The sequence below is a fragment of the Nicotiana attenuata genome, unplaced genomic scaffold (assembly GCF_001879085.1).
Source record: "Nicotiana attenuata strain UT unplaced genomic scaffold, NIATTr2, whole genome shotgun sequence".
Classification (NCBI taxonomy): Eukaryota; Viridiplantae; Streptophyta; class Magnoliopsida; order Solanales; family Solanaceae; genus Nicotiana; species Nicotiana attenuata.
In genome coordinates this window covers 56,882-80,434 of record NW_017672556.1, presented here as the reverse complement: position 1 = coordinate 80,434, position 23,553 = coordinate 56,882, and positions in this window count along the sequence as shown.

Sequence of the window (23,553 nt, the reverse complement as noted above, 5' to 3'; positions counted from 1 at the left end):
AACGGACCCTTGCTTGCCTAGCTGAACCCAAGCCAAGCTCACAAGTCGACACATGAGGCCCCTAAGATAGGTGCTTCAAGTATCCAATCGGCACGGAGGTCTTTATCCACCATTTCGGTAGCCCACAGGGCATAATTATCCCGCACGTCAAGCCTCCGATGCCCGTTTTGTGCCCAACGCTAGCCCTAAGGCGTCGCGCCGTCCATAGAGTTCCCAAGCTCGTATGGATACCTATGACACTCCTTTATGATGCCTAGGCAGGCCCCTGCGGTTCCCCCTCAAGGTAGCTCACTTGGTGCGGCTTGGTGGCATCACTCACGGGGGAGGCTGGCTGAGCTTCAACACCCCTGCCCCCTTATATATGCTTAGAATAAAAAAGCCCATGATCCCCTAGTAGACGTGTTTTGGCCAGAGAATCATAATGACCTTTTCTCACTCACCCGAACTCCGAATAAGGCGCCGTCTGTTCCTAAAGCTTTGTCTTGACTTCCTTCACAGTTCCATGAAGTTTCACCCCATTCCCATACTCGTGGAAATAGTTATAGCCTTCGGACACTTCAGCAAATTATGATAATGCCACTGCCTTTGGCGAAGTCAAGCCCATAGGCAAACGAACTCCAAATGACGCCAAACTTGGTAAGCATATATAAGAGCATACTAGGAACAAGGCCTACTACCGAAATCCCTAGACTTCCCTTGTAGCTCGGAAACGTAAGGTAGAGACGTTCAAGCACGTACGTGGCCGTCACCCGCAGGCTAGACCCTTGGTCTCATCCCAAGTCCTCGCTAAACTTGCTTGGCACTCTTAGGACATGCAACACAACATATCTTGATGGTTGTTGCCTGATGCAAAGCCTCTCTGCGTGATGCTCCTTCACAACGCATCGTCAGCACACGTCGCCTACGCGACTGACACTCGTCCTGCCGCCTTATAGCACGTAGTCCTCATGGATGACATGACCCCCAAAATGCGGGGTGTGACATCCTCCCACACTCAACCTGTCATCGTCCCTGATGACACAGCAATGCCCATGACAACCCGGAGTCTGCCCCCTCAGGGATGTACACTGGCTCCCTTAGTCCTTGTGGGTCGGACTTCCTCAAAGTCCATTCCCAAAATGGAGTCGTGCCCCTCGCACTTCTCCCCCAAGTATCTTCCAAGCGTGCCTCTGCACTGCACCTCCTGTCGATGTTCGCTCGGAAAGTGCCTCCGCACTTGCACCCTCTGGTGACTAACTTTGTGGTGACACACACTAGTCAACCACGCCATGACCCTCCTGATAACTAGGGATTATTTTGCATTTTGCACTCCTTCTTGCTTAAGTTTGATTAGAAATGTGTACAAAATAGTCCCAAAGGCTCACAAGTTGTGCTTGATTGCAGGTTTGATCATCAAGGTGACAAGGTGTCAAAAATCAGCTCAGAAAGGAGTGAAACTTGCACAAGTACCAAGACAAGATCAAGCTCAGTCAAACAGGGCTAGTGCGGCCGCACACCATTCTGTGCGGTCCGCAAGGATGAAGTTCAAAGACTATGTTTTTTCAGGCCCTCAGGCAATGCGTCCGCAAAGAGTTTTGTCCGGTCCGCATTGAGTTCATTGCGGCCACACTCGATTTCGTGCGGTCCGCAGAGCCAAGGTTTAGAGAGATGACAATTGGAGGATTATGGCCAATGCGGTCCGCGTTCCATTTTGTGCGGACCGCAACAGGAGCCACCGCGGCCGCGGTGCATTTTGTGCGGTCCGCGGTGGCCATGATCAGAGAGCNAGAGAGCAGAAAAGTCAAGCCAAAAGCCTTAGTGCGGCCGCACTCGTTTTTGTGCGGTCCGCACTAGCCCCGCAGGGGTATTTTTGTCCAAAATTTTTGGTCTAGTATAATAGTTTCTTTTTCCATTTTTAGGTATGAGTTAAAATATACAGCTGAGCTGCGCTCGTGAATAGGCTTTTCTTGCCATTTGGAGTAATTTTACAATAGTTTTACCATTGAATCTTCAAGTTTTAATTAGTAATTTAATTTTATGGGTTTATCTTCATCTATTTCTTTGTTTTTCTCTATTAACATGAGTAGCTAGACCCATCAGCTAGGGTTGTGGCTCAACCCTAGTGTGGGTAATTGATGGGTCTTGTGTTTTAAGGTTTGAATGTCTATGGGTGTTTGATATTTGGACTAATTTATGATTTTATTGTTGAATTAGTGGTTGCAAACACTAGTTTGTGCTTTGTTGATTTTGGCTCTTCTTGAGAAAGAGAGCCTAAGTCTCTAGAATTAGTCCAACAAGGAATTGGGGCGTACTCAAGAGAATTGATAACCCCAATTAAAGGGTTAAACCGAGAGATCGTAATACCCGACTTGAACCTCAATTGCTTGCACAAATGTTCATACCCAATTGATCTTGAGAAAGTCAATTAGGGCAAAATCACTCGAACTACCGAGAGGTATAGAGTGAGTAGAATCATGCAATGGTTATATCGTAATCCTCAAATATGAGAACCTAGCCTTAGACACGAGAACCCGTTAATTATCCACCTAGGTGAAAGTCACTCCCCTAGTGCCTTTTAACTAATTAGAACATCTTCAATAGTCTTGTCTTAGCTTAACGTAGCTCAATTTAGCATATTGGTAGTATAAATTTAGACGTTAAATCAAAAACAAAAAATGTTTAGAAGTGTAATTAGGAACAATTACGCAATTCTAACTTAGATAGAAACTCAATTCCAATTTCTAGCTCCCTGTGGAAATCAATCCCGACCTTATCGGGTAAAAGTTGCTTCGACCTCTCTTGCTACTTTATAGTAGTACAGGGTTGGCTCCGATCACCTTTTTGGCACTGTTGCCGGGGAGCTAACGGTCTTGATTATCTATCTTTGTAGTTTTGTGGATTGTTCTTTTTTCCTTCTTTGTTACTAATTTGTGTGTGTCACAACTACAGGTGCAAAATGGCAGCAAACAACAATGACCCTCTTGGCAATGTGGTTGCGGGGGAGGAGGTAGATGATATTGGAGATGATGAGGTACCTCTTGTACCTCAGGGACAACGTAGAGGCCGCCGGACCCTCCTCCGCCACCTCCAAGAGTGGCTCCTCGAGTACTTCCCAACCAAGGCTATGCGAGTGCAATTGTCCCGCCCGGATCCGGACGGGCAATTTTCAAATTACTAATGTGATGCTGACATTGCTAGAGCAGTGGGGGTATTTCACGGGTGCTTCCTCTCAGAATGTGTACAAACATCTCAAGGGGTTCGTGGATACCTGTTGGGGGAGCAAGCAAACCAATGTGCCATACCTGTTGGGGGAGCAAGCAAACCAATGTGTCCGAGTATGCACTTCGATTGAGACTCTTCCCATTCTCACTTAGAGGGAAGGCATTGGATTGGCTTGAGCGACTTTCCAACCATTCCATTACCACTTGGGATGAGTTGGCGAATAAGTTCATTGCCAAATTTTTCTCTCCGGGGCACATGGCAGCATTACGGGACGAGATCTTAGCTTTCAAGCAGGAACCCACCGAACCATTACACGAGATTTGGGAGAGATATAGAACTATGGTGAAGGAATGCCCCAACAATGATATGACAGAGGCAATGATACAACAAACCTTCTACCGGGGCATCAATACAACGAATCAATGCATAGTGAATCAATTGGCTGGGGGTAATTTCATGAAGCTGCCTTATGATGAAGCTTGTTCTATTCTTGACGAAATGGTTGACACATCCTCCACTGGCAAAGTAGGGCCACTGTGCCACAGGGTGACCCCACGGTCACTCATTTGTACAAAGAACTACATGACCATGGGCAGGCTATAGCAGAACTTACAACAATAATGAACCAATTAGCAAAGGCACAATTGCAACAAGTTCAAAATCCTCGCCAAGTAAATGCCATGGAGGGTGTCAACATGCTAGTGAACAATAGAAGACATAGAGGTCAACAGAACCAAGGGAGTTCGGATCAATTTCACAATGATTGTGGTGGATTCCAAGATGATGGTTATGATGGGCAGAATGAAGAGGTACAATATGTGAACAATTATCAAGGCCAAAGAGGCAATTCTCCTAACCAACAGAAATAATGGAGATCTCAGGGCAATTGGAATAATCAACAACAAGGGAACAACAATAATCAAAATCCAAATTGGGGCAATCAAAACAACAATCGGAGTAATCAGGGAAACTGGGGCAACAACAACAATTGGGGTGGAAACAACAACCAGGGTGGATGGAACAACAACCAAGGAAATCAGGGGCAAGGCTTTCAAAGGCCCCCAATGTACCAACAACCGAGCAACCCACCGCCTTTTCCATCCCAGGGTCCTTGTTTTTCCAACAATGGAAAGAGGAGAATTGAAATGATGTTTGAACAGATGATGAAAAAGAATGCTGACTCCGATGCGCAATTGACTTCTCACAACACTTCCATCAGAAATTTGGAGGTTCAGCTAGGCCAAACCTCTCAGTCTCTGCATACTCGCCCTAAGGGGGCTCTACCGAGTGATACGGTGGTTAACCCAAAGGGTGGGAACAATCATGTTATGGCGGTAACTACAAGGAGTGGACGAGGCGGTGATGTGAATGCCTCCAAACAAAAGCATATTTTGAGTGATGAAGTTGAGTTGCAAGAAGATGAAGTTCCTTTGGTGGTTGAAAATGTGATTGATGAAAAAGTGAATGAAGAATTGAGGATTGATGTTCAAGATGCCGAGGTGGAAACACAGAATGACGTGAACCCGTCTAAGGAACACGTAATAGACATGCCGGAGCCGGTGGTGCCAAAAGCCAAGGCACCCTTGCCTAGGCCACCTCCACCTTATCCTCAGAGGCTAGCAAAGCAGAAAAATGAGAATCAGTTTAAAAAGTTCATTGACATGATGAAGAGCTTATCCATTAATGTGCCTTTAGTGGAGGCTTTGGAGCAAATGCCTGGCTATGCTAAATTCATGAAAGATTTGGTGACGAAGAAAATATCCATGGACTGTGAAACTATTAAGATGACCCACTAATTTAGTGATATAGTACATTCAATGGCCCCGAAATTGGAGGATCCCGGTGCTTTCACCATTCCTTGCACTATTGGAAGTGTAGACTTTGCTAAACCTCTATGTGATTTGGGGGCGAGTATCAACTTGATGCCCTACTCAGTTTTCAAGACTTTGGGGATTGGACAGCCGAGACCGACTTCCATGAGGTTGCAAATGGCAGATAAATCGATGAAGAGGCCTTTGGGTATTATAGATGATGTGCTTGTCGGGGTGGACAAATTTATCTTGCCATCTGATTTTGTGATCTTAGATTGTGAGGTAGATTATGAAGTCCCGATCATATTGGGGAGACCTTTCTTTGCTACGGGGAAGGACTTAGTTGATGTGGAAGCAGGGGAACTCACTTTCCGGGTGGGTGATGAAAAAGTGGTCTTTCATGTGTGCAAGTCAATGAAGCAGCCCAATTGTACAGAAGTGTGCTCATTTGTGGATCTTGTCACGGCTGTGATAATTGATGATACTAGAGCAACGATCAATGTGGAGGACCCTCTAGAGGCCGTATTGTTGAATCTTGATGTCAATGATGATGAGGGCCGAGTGGAGTGCGTGAATGCTTTACATGGAATGGGCTCTTATTCATATGAGCCTAGGAAACTCTGTTTGGATCTTGAAAATAGAAAGACTCCTCCAACAAAGCCTTCAATTGAGGAGCCTCCGGTGTTGGAGTTGAAGCCATTGCCTCCACACCTCAGGTATGAATTCTTAGGCCCTAGTTCAACTTTGCCAGTTATTCTTTCCTCTTGTCTTACTAACATGCAGGTTGATGCCTTATTGGCGGTGCTCAAAAAGAAGAAGAAGGCCATTGGATGGGCTTTAGCTGATATTCGGGGAATAAGCCCCGCATTCTGTATGCACAAGATTATTCTTAAAGATGATGCAAAACCCTCCTTGGAACATCAAAGGAGGTTGAACGAGGCAATGTAAGAAGTTGTGAAAAAGGAGGTGATCAAGTGGTTAGATGTCGGGGTTGTGTACCCTATCTCTGACAGCTCGTGGACTTCGCCGGTGTAGTGTGTGCCGAAGAAGGGTGGTATGACCATGGTGACAAATGCTAATAATGAACTAATTCCAACCTGGACAGTTACCGGATGGAGGGTGTGCATGGACTGCCGCAAGCTGAACAAGGTGACCCGCAAGGATCACTTCCTATTGCCTTTCCTTGACTAGATGCTTGATCATCTTGCTGGACGTGCCTTCTATTATTTCTTGGATGTATATTCTGGGTACAACCAAATCTTGATTGCTTTGGAGGATCAGGAGAATACCACATTTACTTGTCCATATGGCACCTTTGCCTTTTCTCGGATGCCTTTTGGGTTGTGTAATGCACTGGCAACATTCCAACGGTGTATGATGGTCATTTTCACCGATATGGTGGCAGATATTTTGGAGGTGTTCATGGACGACTTTAGTGTTGTGGGTGATTCATTTGATGAATGTTTGAGAAATTTGGATAGAGTGTTGGCCCGTTGTGAAGACACCAATCTTGTGCTCAATTGGGAAAAATGCCACTTCATGGTTAAGGAAGGCATAGTGTTGGGTCATAAAATTTCAAAGCATGGCATAGAGGTTGACAAGGCCAAAATAGAGGTGATTTCAAGGCTTCCTCCCCCCACTTCTGTCAAGGGGGTTAGAAGTTTTCTTGGGCATGCGTGGTTCTACCGGAGATTTATCAAGTACTTTTCGAAGGTAGTGAATCCTTTGTGCAAGCTACTAGAAAAGGATGCCAAGTTTGTGTTCGATGAGGGATGCATGCAAGCATTTGAACTTCTCAATCATAAGTTGACCACCAGCCCTATCGTTACCACACCCAATTGGAGCTTGCCTTTCGAGCTCATGTGTGACGCGAGTGATGTTGCGGTTGGGGCAGTTTTGGGTCAAAGAGTGAACAAAATGTTTCATCCGGTGTACTACGCGAGCAAGACAATGAATGAGGCTCAAAGGAACTACACGGTTACCGAGAAATAGTTGTTGGCTATTGTGTTCGCAATGGAAAATTTTCGGCCATATCTCATGGGAGCCAAGGTTATAGTGCACACCGATGATGCAACTCTTAGATATTTGATGACGAAGAAAGACTCCAAAGCTAGGCTGATGCGATGGGTCTTGTTACTTCAAGAGTTTGATTTGGAAATTGTGGACCGGAAAGGTAGTGAAAACCAAGTGGCGGACCACTTGTCCCGCTTGGAGGAGGAAGGGAGGCCTTGTGATGGCTTAGAGATCAATGATGCATTTCCCGATGAGCAGCTACTTTTTGTGTCAATGAGTGATATGCCATGGTTTGCGGATGTTGCTAATTACCTTGTGACTGGAATAATCCCGTGTGAGCTCTCTTCTAACCAAAGGTAGAAGCTCAAACGGGATAGTTTGGATTTCTATTGGGATGAGCCATACTTATTCAAGATTTGCACCGATGGAGTGATCCAGTGGTGTGTCCCTAAGGAAGAGCAGTTGAGCATCTTAGAGGCTTGTCATTCCTCTCCCTATGATGGCCATCATGGCGGGGCGAGGACAGCTTCGAAGGTTCTGAGTTGTGGGTTTTATTGGCCAACTTTGTATAAAGATGCAAGTGATCTTGTGAAGGGGTGTGACGAATGTCAAAGAGCGGGTGGCATTTCGAAGAAAGATGAGATGCCCCTCAACACCGTTCTAGAAGTGGATATTTTTTATGTGTGGGGTATTGATTTCATGGGCCCATTTGTAAGCTCGTGCTGGAATACCTACATTCTAGTGGTAGTTGACTATGTTTCAAAATGGGTCGAGGTCGTGGCTTTGCCCAACAATGAAGCTAGGAGTGTGGTTGCGTTTCTCAAAAAGAGCATTTTTACAAGGTTTGGCACTCCTCGTGCAATCATAAGTGATGGGGGGTCGCATTTTTGCAATAGAGCTTTTGACACCTTGCTTGCAAAGTATGGTGTCAATCACAAAGTGTCTACTCCTTATCATCCTCAGGCGAGTGACCAAGTTGAAGTCTCAAACAGGGAAATCAAGATATTCTGTCTAAAACGGTCAATGCAAATAGGACCGATTGGTCTAAGAAGTTGGATGATGCTCTATGGGCTTACAGGACTGCTTACAAGACTTCGATTGGTATGTCTCCGTACCGGTTGGTGTTTGGGAAAGCTTGCCATCTACCGGTTGAGTTAGAGCACAAGGCCATGTGGGCTTTGAGGAAATTGAATCTTGAATAGGATGTGGCAGCAAATCTTCGTGTGGAGCAGCTTAATGAACTTGATGAATTCCGATTCCATGCCTACTCCAGTTCATCCTTGTACAAGGACAAGATGAAGTACCTTAATGATAAATATGCTCGTGGCAAGGAGTTCAAAGTGGGTGATTTGGTTCTCTTGTTCAACTCTCAGTTACGTTTATTTCCGGGAAAGCTGAAATCAAAATGGAGTGGACCTTTTGAAGTGGTGTTTGTGACTCCGTTTGGTGCACTTGATTTGAAGAACAAAAATGGGGAGGTATTCAGAGTCAATGGGCACAGGGTCAAGCACTACCTAGGAAAAATTGATGACAGCCACGTGGTGGCACTTCTTCATCTAAAGTGATTTGGTGGTAACATGCGTCGTGCTGCGACATTAAATCAGGCGCTTCTTGGGAGGCAACCCATGTGTTTTTCTTTTCATCCTTCTTTGATTTTCATTGTAGTATAGGATTTATTTTTGGACTGACTGGTTGTGAGATGCTACAGGATTGTGTTGATGCAGTGCAGGACAAAGTGGAAAAGAATTGATCAAGTCTCTAAAGTTTGTTGTGCGGACCGCACTACATTTTGTGCGGCCGCAAAGCACTTAGTGCGGGGGCACAAAATCAGTGCGGACCGCACTGATGGTGGATGTTAAAAATCAACTCTCTGAAGTTTGCCACCGCGGCCGTATTACATTTTGTGCGGTCCGCGGTGGGCCATTGCGGCCGCATTACATTTTGTGCGGTCCGCAATGGTTGCCTTCTCAAACTTGCATGTCCCTGAAACAATGCGGACCGTAATGCATTTTGTGCGGTCCGCGGTGGGTACGTAAGCTGGGCCCCATAACTTTTCTATAAATAGGACTTGAGGCCCTCCTTTTGAACTTTTCGAACCCTTTACTCTCAGAGCATAAAAAATCACTGTTCATCTCTCTCCCTACTGCACGTAACTGACTACTAAGGACTAATCATCATCTCAGCATCTTACTTCTGGTACTTTAATCTCTTTTCAATTGTTTAAACTTATTATTTTCATTCAATTTTTGTTTTCTTAGTTCTTCTTCTTCCCTTCCCGTTTTTCTTTCGATTTTATAGCTTAGGGCAGTTAAAATACGGTGTTAATTAGGGTTAGGTAGTTAAATGATTGAACCAACACTTAGGGACTCTTTACTAGGTGTAAAATTGGACAAAAAAATTGATCAACACTTGAACCCTAGGTTGGTATTGCTGCTGGGCGTTCAGTGCGGACTGTATTGCGTTTTATGCGGTCCGTGATGCCCCTGTGCGGTCCACAATGGTATTTTGTGCGGACCGTAGTGATAAAGTTCTAAAACCTGAACATTGAGGACCACGGCCGCATTACATTTTGTGCGGTCCGTGGTGCCTCAATGCGGACCGCATTGGCATTTTGTGCGGTCCGCGGTGCATAGATTCAGAGAGTGGGTAGTCTGAACCCCTCCTCTGCGTGGACCGCAATGCACTGCATTTTGTGCGGTCCGCATTCTGAAACTTTTTACTGTCTGCAACTCTTTTTCCTGCAACTCTGAATTACATTGTTATATTAACACTAACAAATCATGACTGAATGTTGGTTGCAGACAATGGTGAGATCAAGAGGCAAATGTGATAAACAACCAGGACGAGGGGAGTCCTCCCGGGGGAGGGGACGTGGAAAGATAAAATTGATCCCCCAAGTTCGGGAAGCAATAGAAGCAACAAGGAAGGCTATCCGGGCCGCTGATAGAGCTGCTTCCCACTCATCGGGAAGTGAGTATCATCCTTCTAGGGAGTTATCTGATTCTGACTCTGTCCCGGAGTTTATAGATGACTTCCCGGACAGGTTCAGGCTGACAGATGAGCCTACTCCTCAAGGCTCCCCCACTGCCCGAGCACCAGTGCGTGTATCTTCTGAGTCGTCTGAGGGCTCACCCACTAGCAGCGTCAAGGAATATTCCACATCTCCTACAACTTCACTATCCGGAGAGAACTCCGTAGTAGAAGTAGGGGATGAAGTAGAAGGGGGTGAGCCTCAAGTGGGAGGAGTTGAGAGAACTAGAAACCCGGAGGCATGGCAAGACCGTTTTGAGTGAGGTGGCCTACCATATGTTCCGAGAATGGTGGCCTGAGAGGAAATTAATTCTTGAGCGAAGTTTTGTTGATAGAGATCTCCTGCCTCACAACCCTAATGTGAGAAGACAGTTCAGAGAGAGAGTGGGCTGGGAGTATTTCATAAGCAACTGTCAGGATGCAAACGAGCACCTGGTCAAGGAGTTCTACACCAATGTTGCCCACATCAAAGAGGGCACCAAAGTGACCAAGGTGCGGAATTTAAAAGTACTGTTTGATGGTAATGCGATAAATGACTACTTGGGTTTCAATGAGGAGGATCAATCACTGTATCTAGAGAAGATGGCATTGGGTGAGGAAGTTCGTCCTTAGTTGGCAGAGTACTTGGCAATCCTAGGTACCACCCCCGACTGGTTGACTGCATGAGTAAAGATCTTGCGAAGAACTTTGAACTTTGAAGCTAAAGGGTGGGAGACATTTGTGTGCAGCAGGCTAACCCCACCACCCACGACAACTCACTCCCTCTTCACCGGGCTGTATTGGTAGCATCGATCATGGCGGGGTACCCGATTAACATCGAGATTATGATGTCTCGGGTTATTACACGGGTAGTGAATGAAGGTGACAGAAACTATCCCTTCCCCAACTTCTTGACCATGTACCTGAAGGACTTATATGTAGAGAAGCGGAAATTTGATGTGAAAGTGAAAGCAAAGGCACCGTTCTCATGGTACAGCCTGTAGGGTAATTATAACCCTAAAGGTAAGCACTACAAGGGAAAAGCCACTGCTTCAACTGGCCAGTCTGAAGAGCCAGTAGTAGTGGCTCCTACTCCGCCTCCTTCTACCTCAGCAGACATGCCCCCAGGTCCATCCAGTTCTATAGTTCCCGACATACCTTCCACCTCTGCCTACCCATTGACTGCCCACCGTCTGAGCCAAGCCATCCTTAGCATCAACAACTGGATGCAGACAACTTCTTCTAAGTTGTCTGTACTTACTACTACGGTTGCATCCCGGTCAGTAGCTCCTCCTCCACAGGTCCCATAGTCTATTGGGGACACTCTCAAGGAGCTTCTGGACAGCCAGAAGAAGCTTCTAGAGAACCAGAAATTGATCACAGAGGCCATTGATTCTCATGGGAAGGCACTTAAGGAGCTTGCAAAGGAGTCAAAGAAAATAAGGAAGACTCGGGCTTCAAAGGAGTCAGTGAAGAAGCTCAGGGTAGAAGTTGACAGGCTGAAGGCGGATCAGCTGCCTTTAGATTTGTTATTGCATGACCCAGCACCCGCATCCCAGCAAGAGCCGGAGTTAGAGAGGCCTCCCAAGAAGAGGAGGGTGATTCCCCGTGCAGATAACGCAGTCATACAGTTGGAGGACCCGCATGGAGATTCCTCCAGCCAGCCCCAGGAGTCAGCCCAGGTCTCAGTCCAGGTCCAGGCACAGGTCCCAACAGAGCCACAGGCCACATGGAGCCAGTCACAGGTTCCCGAGCAGATAGAGGACCCAGGGACTCAGACTCAGGATCCCATCCAGACGGAGGACCCATAGGGAGTTTCTTTTTCCTCCTTTCTCTTTTTGTGCTTATTTTGGTTAGTTGGCATTAAGGACAATGCCAGCTTTCATTTAAGGGGGTAGCCCTACTTTGATTTGGATGATTGTACATATGATGATATTTTATGCTTTATCTCTTTTTTTTTTTATCTTTGGTACGTATATAACTTTAGCATTTCGTTGCACTTTTCGTACTTTTTACTTTGGGTCTGTATATAAAGTTACCTTCTTCTGTATATATTCATTCCCCCTATTGTATATTCTTCTAAATCCCCTCTTGTACATATTCATTTTACTTTCCGCATTTTTTATTTATTTATTAGCTTCTTATTTTACGTTCGTAGCTTTTTGTTTTGAGTTTTTGCAATAAGCCTTTAGTTTTCTTAATGCCACGGTTCTTTCCAAAGATGGAACTTGTGTGAACCGGGTGGCTCTTCCCGATGATGGATGGCATGACAACCTTCTTAAGGGTTTGAGTCTGTTTTTCTTTTTGCTTTTTAGTAGTAAATTGGTAAGGGTGACTCAAGCAAAGCTTCACTTGGGCCTAACACATTTGTCTTTGATCCCATGGTCAAAAACAAATTGTTGTGTGTAGGATGGTGAAAGTTGTGACCTTGAGACTCTTGTGTTGGCCGATAATCATCAAGTGGTTTTTCGGAACCATTGTGTGCTCAAATCGTATCTAAGGTTGTTGTGGGCCCCCAAATCCGTGTCTTTAGCAATCCCAAAGCTTGTGTGGTGAGAATTTGAATTGTAAGTCCAAGTTCCGAGCAATTGGTCTAGAACTTGCCTTAATGTTTGTCTAGGCGAAATCCTAAGTGGAATTTGACTTGAGACGTGATTATATGCTCACCTTGATCCGAATGGTATCTTGAGCACTTCCATAGCCTACCAATAATAAAATCCCTAGTCAGCTCTTTTGAGCCTTAGACCTTTTTCTTTCAAGAACCACGCTACAAGCCTTTACTCGTTTTGAATATACCCTCTCTTGGCACCCAATCTTTCCTTAGCACATGGAAAAAGTATAAGTTTGGGGGGAGAGACGAGGATTGAAACAAAGTGGTAAAAGGTACAAAATGAATAAAAGGACATGCAATGAAAAAGAAAGAAAATCAAAAAGACAAAAAGAATGTTCAATGTAGAAAAGAATGAAGGGATTCAATAAAAGCTAAGAATGAAAGGTGTGGAAAGTTTAGAAAGGAGAAAAGATTTGAAATGTACAAGAAAGAGTGACAGTGTGTCTCTCTAACCTCTTAGAAAGAAGTGAAATGACTTAAAAAGTCAAGTGAATGTGTGCCAAAATGAAGCAAAAGAAGTGCTAAAGGGAAGATGAAACCTACTTAGACCAAACATTTCCTACCCTACACCAAAAGCCTTCACTATGTTTCTACAAAAGCCCTATATGATCTTATGTTGAATGAAGCTTACATTAGTGGTGACTCACATAAGGGGCAAGCATATGGTACCTAGTGCCGAACTTCTTGACTTTTCTTTGAGACAAATGGGTGTATTTCCATTAACCTTGTTCTGAGTGATACTATCCTAAAGGTGAGGTTTGCTTAGGGAGAGTCGAGGATGTGTGAGTTTGGATTCCACAATAACCGAAGTTATAGAAAGAGTTCCTTTGATATGTTGAGTCAACTCTTGATGCTCTTGTGTCGTACTAGATCCATGATGTTTAAAAGAGTGGATGTTGTTAATGATTCATTTGAGTTGAGGGCAATTGTTTGTCCCAATTGATGCTAGTTGAGGTCACTTTAGGTCAGCCGAATTTTCTTGGATTTTCTCTTAAGGGGTAGGTCTTATTTTGTTTGCTTGAGGACAAGCAAAAGCCTAAGTTTGGGGGAGCTGATAACTAGGGATTATGATGCATTTTGCACTCCTTCTTGCTTAAGTTTTGATTAGAAATGTGTACAAAATAGTCCCAAAGGCTCACAAGTTGTGCTTGATTGCAAGTTTGATCATCAAGGTGACAAGGTGTCAAAAACCAGCTAAAAAAGGAGTGAAACTTGCACAAGTACCAAGACAAGACCAAGCTCAGTCAAACAGGGCCAGTGCGGCCGCACACCATTCTGTGCGGTCCGCAAGGATGAAGTTCAGAGACTATGTTTGTTTAGGCCATTAGGCAATGCGGCCGCAAAGAGTTTTGTGCGGTCCGCATTGGGTTCATTGCGGCCGCACTCGATTTTATGCGGTCCGCAGAGCCAAGGTTCAGAGAGATGACAATTGGAGGATTATGGCCAATGCGGTCCACGTTCCATTTTGTGCGGACTGCAACAAGAGCCACCGCAGCCGCGATGCATATTGTGCGGTCCGCGGTGGCCATGATCAGAGAGCAAGAATTCCAGCTGAAAGCCTTAGTGCGGCCGCACTCGATTTTGTGCGGTCCGCACTAGCCCCGCAGGGGTATTTTTGTCCAGAATTTTCGGCCTAGTATAAATAGTTTCTTTTCCCATTTTTAGGTCATCAGTTAGATTCTAGAATAGAGCTGCGCTCGTGAATAGGCTTTTCTTGCCATTTGGAGTAATTTTACAATAGTTTTACCATTGGATCTTCAAGTTTTAGTTAGTAATTTAATTTTATGGGTTTATCTTCATTTATTTCTTTGTTTTTCTCTATTAACATGAGTAGCTAGACCCATCAGCTATGGTTGTGGCTCAACCCTAGTGTGGGTAATTGATGGGTCTTGTGTTTTAAGGTTTGAATGTCTATGGGTGTTTGATATTTGGACTAATTTATGGTTTTATTGTTGAATTAGTGGTTGCAAACACTAGTTTATGCTTTGTTGATTTTGGCTCTTCTTGGGAAAGAGAGCTTAAGTCTCTAGAATTAGTCCAACAAGGAACTGGGGCGTACTCAAAAGAATAGATAGCCCCAATTAAAGGGTTAAACCGAGAGATCGTAATACCCGACTTGAACCTCAATTGCTTGCACAAATGTTCATACCCAATTGATCTTGAGAAAGTCAGTTAGGGGGAAATCACTCGAACTACCGAGAGGTATAGAGTGAGTAGAATCGTGCAATGGTTATATCGTAATCCCAAAATATGACAACCTAGACTTAGACACGAGAACCCGTTAATTATCCACCTAGGTGAAAGTCACTCCCCTAGTGCCTTTTAACTAATTAGAACATCTTCAATAGACTTCTCTTAGCTTAACGTAGCTCAATTTAGCATATTGGTAGTATAAATTTAGACGTTAAATCAAAAACCAAAAACGTTTAGAAGTGTAATTAGGAACAATTATGCAATTCTAACTTAGATAGAAACTCAATTCCAATTTCTAGCTCCCTGTGGAAATCGTTCCCGACCTTATCGGGTAAAATTTGTTTCGACCTCTCTTGCTACTTTATAGTAGTACAGGGTTGGCTCCGATCACCTACCGGCCTTCATATCCGTCTGAAGCTCTTCCCTCAATGATAAGCACATTATCGTACTCCTTGGCACAGCTCCCGCAGTTCAACAACTCGCGTAGCCTTTGCTCCCGTGGCTCAACAGCACACCAAGCCCTTTCGCGCTCTCTTGCGTAGCTCACGTAGCTCAATCGCTCATGTAGCCCTTTTCTCACCCTCATTACCATGGGAAGATCAGCTCACTTCAGGACTTACCATTCTGCACTAACGCCTCTGCATAGGCGGATCCCCACACTCAATGTGGAGGATAATTCTCAATGTACCTGTCCCACTTGGCATATCAGCTCGGCCTCTGGAAACTCATGCTGCAACATGACAGCTTCGGCAACTCAACCGCTTCGTACCCTCTGGCACTCATCAAGCTCTTGGGACGTACTCCTGGTGAGTACTATATTCTCAAAGTTATAGCGTCGCCACATTCAAGAACAAAGCTCTTTGTTTTCCAACTGTCACTTCCTCAGCAAGTACCCAATGCTCCCGGTAGTACTTTGTACTCGCCCTACAGACAAGAACCCTCCTGGTTCTGCTAGCACGGCTTCCCGATTCGTTGTGCCTCGCACATGGCCCATCTCAATGGTCCCCGATCATTCGGCGTACCCCTTTCCAGAATGACACCTTCCAACTTGGAAATTCGCTCAATTTTGAAGCTTCGCTACTTCCTTCGAACTCATCTCCTCACCTTGGAAATTCAGCAATAGGCCTCTCCATCACATGGTTCAGCTCTTTTCCACAATCTTGGTGGCTGACTCCACCCCATTATGACATTCACACTCTCCCGCTGAGAAGCCTGCACACAGGTCCTTCTTCGCGGTTGTTAAGGGACTCTCCTGCCATTCATCGCAACCCTTTAGATGGCTAGGTAACTGGCTTCTATCTCAATGGCCGACTCCCTGGAAGGTCCCTTCTCAATGCCCTCAGGCAGTCCATAATCTATCCCGCAGGAAAGACACTCAACTGATGCCTTGCTTGCATCCTCGACATGATCTATGCACGATCATGCCTAAAGTTTATAGTCCACGGCTTACACTCTTTGCAATACGGCTGCACGACCTGGCAAAGATGGCCTTTCCCTGACCACCCGACTCATCGGCATATCATCCCATTCAACTGAAGCCCAGACTTTCGAAAGAAACTGGGGTTATCCATTTCCTTCGTCAAAACGACCAACAGCTCCAACCTGCCGCTTAACATGAACAAAACGCCTCAACCTGATGATCTTCCAACGCAACTGAACCCTCTTGGTCCAAACGGTATTCAACCCGCATAAGGAACACTCTCAGTCTACGTACGACATTCTTTGCGTCCATGCCTTGCTTAGCAAAGCTGCCAACCTACTGCTAACAGAGTTTCAATCACACTGCCGGATTATCACAATCAAGAACAATTGAGCTTCTGCTAACCGTCGGTCCCTTCTTGTGGAACTATCCCAACAGCATCGCACAATGGCTCTCTTTTCAAACCAAATATGCCTTAATAGTATCCCTCTGAAAATAGCACCCGCTCACGGAAGACTTCCCTTTTGACCAGTAGTATCGTTTACTCGATCTCCGGTGGCATATGAACATCAATCTCCGCACTGACATCCAATGCACTTGCCATCCCAACTTTTGCTCTAAAACAACATATCAGAGAGAAGATGGCGTAAAACGGCTCTGATACCACGTGTCACAGGCCAAATATTTTTCCGGATGCTAGCGGCACCAAATAACCTGTGCGACGCTGTAGTCACCCCACACTATAGGCCGGCCTTTTCTTTTTCCCAGGTTTTCTAGCACGATCCTGTGCCTGTGGTGGAGCTTGCCTAGGAGGCTTACTCCAACTCTGCCGCCTGTCTGATGTCTAGGCTCATAGCCTTGACTAGCTGTGGCACTTCTCATCTGCTAGATCTAATCCATGCGCACACCCGGGGTTGGCTAAGGACACGTACGTCCCTCGCCTAGCACTGAGCATCGCTCTCGCGTGCACAGTCCAATCCTCAAGCTTGACACTCGCCTCGTGCATCTGCACCCAGCTTGTTCTTCGCCTGAGTAGGGCAACCTTTAGTCCTTGGCCTCTATCATGTGCGTCTTTCATAACATGCCCACGGTTGTCTTATGGCATAGCCAAACATAGCCCTCGTGACAACTTTTGGGGTTGAGTTAGGCCCAAGTTCCATTGTTATCATGGTATCAGAGCCAGGCCCATCCAAATTTGTTGTTACCGATGTTGGGCCCCCATTTATATTGTCCACGCTCCAGTTGCAGGCCTGGGCGTGAGGCGGGGTGTTTAGTTGTGTCCCACATCGGTGGGTTATGGTATCTTGGTCTCCTTATATGATCTTGGGCAATCCTTACCTCACAAGCTAGCTTTTGGGGTTGAGTTAGGCCCAAGTTTAATTCTTATCATATATATATATATATGTATATATACCGGACGTAAATAGTTTCTGGCGCGTGCCAAACGTGAAAAATATCTTCTAGGTTTTTTGTGCCTCTTCGGGATTTTGAGTTGTGGTTACCTATTGTTTATTCCAACTTCATTGTTCGTTGGGATACAATCTTTTTTTGTTTTTAACTGATAATCGAATAGATATATTAAATTTAATTATATGTAAAACTTTATGTAAATATATAACCTATGAAATTGGTAACTAATACCTCTCTCTAACTTAAATTCTCTCATCTTTTTGACTCGCATAAAAATCTTCCCAATCCATTTGGGGCTCTGAAAAGGGGAAAGCAAATCAAAGAAGTACCTAAGAAAACACTGAGACAATTTAGGTTAAATATTTGATTCCTCCTTTACTTGTAGATAGACTCGAAAGCGAAAACAAGAAATCAAGAGGATGAGAAACCGCTCTATGGAACTGCGTGAAGATTTAGTTGTGGAGATCATCTCCTACTTTCCTTTGAAGCTTGCAGTTCGATGTAAAGTTCTAAGCAAGAACTTTAATACTAGGATTATGTTCCTAAATTTTCTCAAACGTGGTTGTTCCAACATCAAAAGGTTATCTCTATAGTCATATGTTCATCAGACAGAGTAACTTTCATAAAATTTCCATAAACTCTATCTCGGTCGATCATTATAAGATGACTTTACCTGTTCAGGTTGAGGTTTTAGCCTCATGCAAGGGAACTTTCATGAAGTTCGGAGTTTCTGTGTTTTCAATCCTATAACTGGGGCTCACCAATTGATTCGACACCCAAAGACCAAAAAAACATTATCATACAATTGGTGATATAGGATTGGCTGTTGACTATCCTACTTCAGATCAATATAAGTGTAAGAAAAATGAGTAGATAATATTGACTAAGAACAAGAAGGAAAGAAGAACAATTTATCAAAAATACTGTGTCATGGCAAGCCACTGCCTTGAAAGCGATTTCGGCCCGACTAGGTACAAATCGTTAAGGCCGGTCGCTCCCCAAGGTTCCACAGCACCTCCAAACACGTGCACTCGTGGATTGAAGTTTAGAATTTGCACAAAACAGTTGCCCAGAAAGAAGAGAAGATGAAGGTATTTTCTGTAATTGTTACAGAAATTAAAGAATGTTGTAGGAAGAAAAATAATGATTAGCAAGATAGATTCTTGGTTAAGATTGAGTGATTATGATGCCTAATCCATAACCTATTTATAGGCAATTAAGGAGGTTGCATGTATGACAAGTGTCGAGAGTCTTTTGACACTTGTCCCATTATATTAGTCCACTTGGCTCCAATATTGACAAGTGTATCTTGTCTTCCATGCATGAAGACATATGGTAGATTTGCATAGCCATTTGTCAAGGCCATTAAACACTTGGCTTTAAGGCTTCATGCAAGAGGCCACTTGGAAATAGATAGGACATTTGAAAAACTCATGGCTATTGGTTGTAAATGGAATTTCAAATTGAATTTGAATTATGAATAATTCCAACAACCCCCCACTAATGCAAAGACAAAAATAGAACAATTCTGGGCAAAAGAAGGAACATGTACTTAAGTGTTAATATCTTTCGATTTGAATTGACACTTAGTGAAATAAGGCAACAACTAACATCCACAAAGTGAAGTACTCTTGAACTGAATGGACATTAGCTGAGACCCCCACAACACATACTATATCCTTAATTTTTATGCAAATTCTGCGATACTAACAAAGTGCTTTTATGGTCATGCACATACCTTGGGTCTCATGAGTGCTCTAGATAGACATCCAAAGTCTTTCATAAAAGGCGATTGCACCTTTACACTCACGTAGGTGATTCCATCACGTCTATCTACACATAGACTACCTTAAGGCTATGGAATCATTAAGAGCAAAATAAACTCAACCTTATAAAGCACTACCACATGCCATAGGGATAGGAAATATAGTGCATATTGAGGTCTCATATGGCTTTGTTTGACCACAAACAGGTATCCACCATACTTCCTTAATCCATGGGCTTTAGTCCCATCCCCCTCGACGTTTCAAGGATAACTCTCCTTGCCAAACCCTTGGTTAAAGGATCCACCAAATTTCTTTCGGATCTTACATATTCCAAGGAAATAACACCATGTTTCAACAACTGTTTTACCGCACCATGCCTAATGCGGATATGTCTTTTCCATTGTACACACTATTTTTGGCAATTCCAATTGCTGCCTGTAAGTCACAATGTAGAGAAACTGGTGATGCTTGTCTTCCCCACAAAGGCACGTCTGCCAATAAGTTTCTCAACCACTCGGCTTCTTGCCCTGCCAACTCAAGAGCAATGAATTCAGACTCCATAGTAGATCGTGCTATACAAGTCTGTTTTGAAGACTTCCATGAAATAGCACCTGCATCCAAAGTGAACACATAGACACTAGTGGAGCTAACTTCATCATTGTCAGTAACCCAGTTTGCATCACAAAATCCTTCTAAAACAGCAGAAAATTTATTAAAATGCAAACACCAATCCCTAATACCTCTCAAATATCTTAGCAAACGATGAAGACTATTCCAGTGTTCACTACTAGGGTTGTGAGTATATCTACTCAATCTACTAACAACATAAGCAATATTAGGTCGTGTATAATTCATGAGAAACATTACACTACCAATTATCTTAGCATACTCAGTTTGAGAAATACTAGATTTATTATTCTTTTTCAAGTGTATGCTAGGATCATAAGGAGTTCTCACAGGTGCTACATAAAAAAAATTAAACCTTTTCAACATTTTCTCAATATAATGAGACTGAGACAATGAAAAACCATTAGAAGTTCTTTTGATTTTAACCCCTAAAATCACATCTGCTTCTCCAAGATCTTTCATTTCAAATTTTGAAGACAAAAAATTCTTAGTCTTATTAACAACATTCACATTAGGGCCAAAGATTAACATGTCATCCACATACAAACATATAATAGTGATCCTATAATCTTAGAATAAACATAAGTATCAGATGCATTAACGACAAAACCATTATCCACTAATGTGCTATTAAACTTTTCATAGCATTGCTTAGGTGCCTGCTTTAGACCATACAAAAACTTTCTCAATTTGCATACTTTATTCTCTTGTCCTTGGATCATAAATCCCTCAGGTTGAGACATATAGATCTCTTCCTCTAAATCACCATTTAGGAAATCCGTCTTAACATCCATTTGATGTATTACTAAATTTTGAATAGCGGCTACAGCAACAAGAGTTCTAATAGTTGCTATCTTAGTTACAGGAGAATATGTATCAAAGTAATCAATGTCTTTTTTTTGATTAAAACCCCTAATAACAAGTCTAACCTTATATTTCTCAATTGTACCGTCATGTCTCTATTTCTTCTTAAATATCCACTTGCTACTTATGGGTTTACAACCTTTAGGCAAATCAGACAAGTCCCAAGTATGATTAGAAACTATAGAGTCTAATTCACTTTTAATGGCCTCTTTCCAAAAACTAGCATCTATTGACCTCATTGCTTCACTGCATGTCTTAGGGTCTTCTTCTATTAAATAGATTGACACTAATTCATCACTCAAAACATCAAGATCAATATTTTCAGTCAAGAAAGTAGTAATAAAGTTAGGAATAAAGCTAGCTTCAATTCTACACCTCTTGATTCTTCTAAGGTTATTTTCATGCTCATCAGCAGTAACATTAGAAGAAGGCACAATATGAGAATTAACAGGCATAAATGTAGAAGCATTATTAGTCACATCACTAGGCACATTTTTTTCAATGGAAAAACATGCTCAAAAAATTCTGCATCTCTAGATTCACAAATAGAACTATCATTCAAAGACATAAATCTATATGCAACACTATTTTAAGCATAACTAATGAAAATAGCATTAAAAGTCTTGGGTCCAATAGTTACTTGTTTAAAATCAGGTAGACCAACCTTAGCCAAACACCCCCACACTTTCAAAAATTTTAAGTTAGGGGCAAACCCTTTCCATAACTCATATGGAGTTTTGTAACTTCTTATGAGGGACTTTATTAAGAACATAGCATGCAGATAAAATAGCTTCCCCCCCCCCCCACATATTATCAGGTAAACCCGAACTCAAAAGCATAGAATTCATCATTTCCTTAAGGGTTTTATTTTTCCGTTCGGCTACACCATTTATTGGGGAGTATAGGGAGCACTAATCTCATGTATAATACAATTTTCCTCACAAAAGGCTTCTAGAGTATTAGTACTATATTCACCACCCCTGTCATACCTAAGCCTCTTGATTTTTATGTCTAATTGATTCTCTACTTCTGCCTTGTATTTTAAAAACATGCTTTCAGCCTCATCTTTTGACTTAAGAAGATATACCTTAGTGTATCTAGAAAAGTCATCTACAAAGGTGATGTAGTATTTTGTTTCCACCTTTACTAACAGTGTTCTTGAAATCTGCTAAGTCTGAATGTACTAGTTCAAGCAATTCTGTTTTTCTACTAGTTACATTCTTAAAAAGCTTTTTGGTATGTTTTGCTTCTACACAAACAGGACACTTAGAAAAATAATCAACATTAACTGCAGGAATTAATTCTATTTTTCTAAGTCTTTTAATAGAAGCAATATTAACATGACCTAGTCTACCATGCCACAAATCAGTAGACTCAGCAATATAAGCAGAATTGAAAGTACTAGCATCATCAGCAATCTCTTGAGCGACGTTCAGTCCAAATAAACCCCCACTAAGGTAACCTTTCCCAACAAAGTCTCCCCCACGAGAAATAACAACTTTATCAGATTCAAAAACAAGTTTAAGACCTACCTTATTGAGAAGCGCACCAGAAACTAAGTTTCTACGAAGGGAGGGTACGTACAGAACATTGTTCAAAGCTAAAGTTTTTCCAGAAGTTAATTTAAGAAGAGTTTTTCCTTTACCCATAACTCCAGCTGTAGTGGAGTTACCCGTGTAGACACACTTGCCATCAGTAGATTCCTCAAAGTTGTGAAGCAGCTCTTTGTTGGCGCAAAGATGCCTTGAAGCGCATGTGTCCAGTATCCAGTCAGTCTTGTTAGCCACCGTGTTTGCCTCAACAACCACAACATCAATGACATCACCACCCTCAGTAAGGTTGGCTTGGACTGGAGCTTTTCCTCCATTCTTTGAGCTTTGTCCTTGTCTCTGGTTGCACTGAAAAGCCTTGTGACCAATTTTGCCGCAGACATAGCAAGGTTCTTTCGACTTTTGCATATGGCCCTCCGGCTTACTGAACTAATTCTGCTTCTTCACATGTCCTTTCTTTTGTTTTTCCTTTAAACCTGTCTTTCACAAAAGTACTTGAAGATTCCACAAGGTTAGGTTTAGAAGAATTGAGAGAGAGAGATTTCATCTTATCCTTAAGCCGTTCAGACTCCTCATCTTTGAGACGGTTTGCTTCCTCAGTCCTCATGTGACTGATTAGTTCTTGAAGAGTTAAGTTTTTCTTCTTGTCTTTTAGTTGATTCCTGTAATCACTCCAGGAAGGTGGAAATTTTTCAAGCAAAAGATTAGCCTGAAGAATCTCACACATCTCCATGCCCTCGTTCAAAATATCAGCAGTTAAGTTCTCATACTCGTGAACCTGTTCCATGATTGGCTTATATCAACCATTTGAAACATGATCCCCTTTCCAACGACATACTTCTTTTTTCCTGCGTCATCAGCACCATATTTCTTCTCCAAACTGTCCCATATGACTTTAGCAGATTTAAAATTTATAAACAAATCAAATAGAGAGTTAGTCATATGGTTAAGCAGATGCCCTCTCACTGTTTTATTATCCCTTTCAAATTTATTCTTAGCAGCATCATCAGCAACAATAATATTAGCAGCATTAGAACTATCAGCAACAATATCAGTAGGAGGACCGTTAAACAAAACA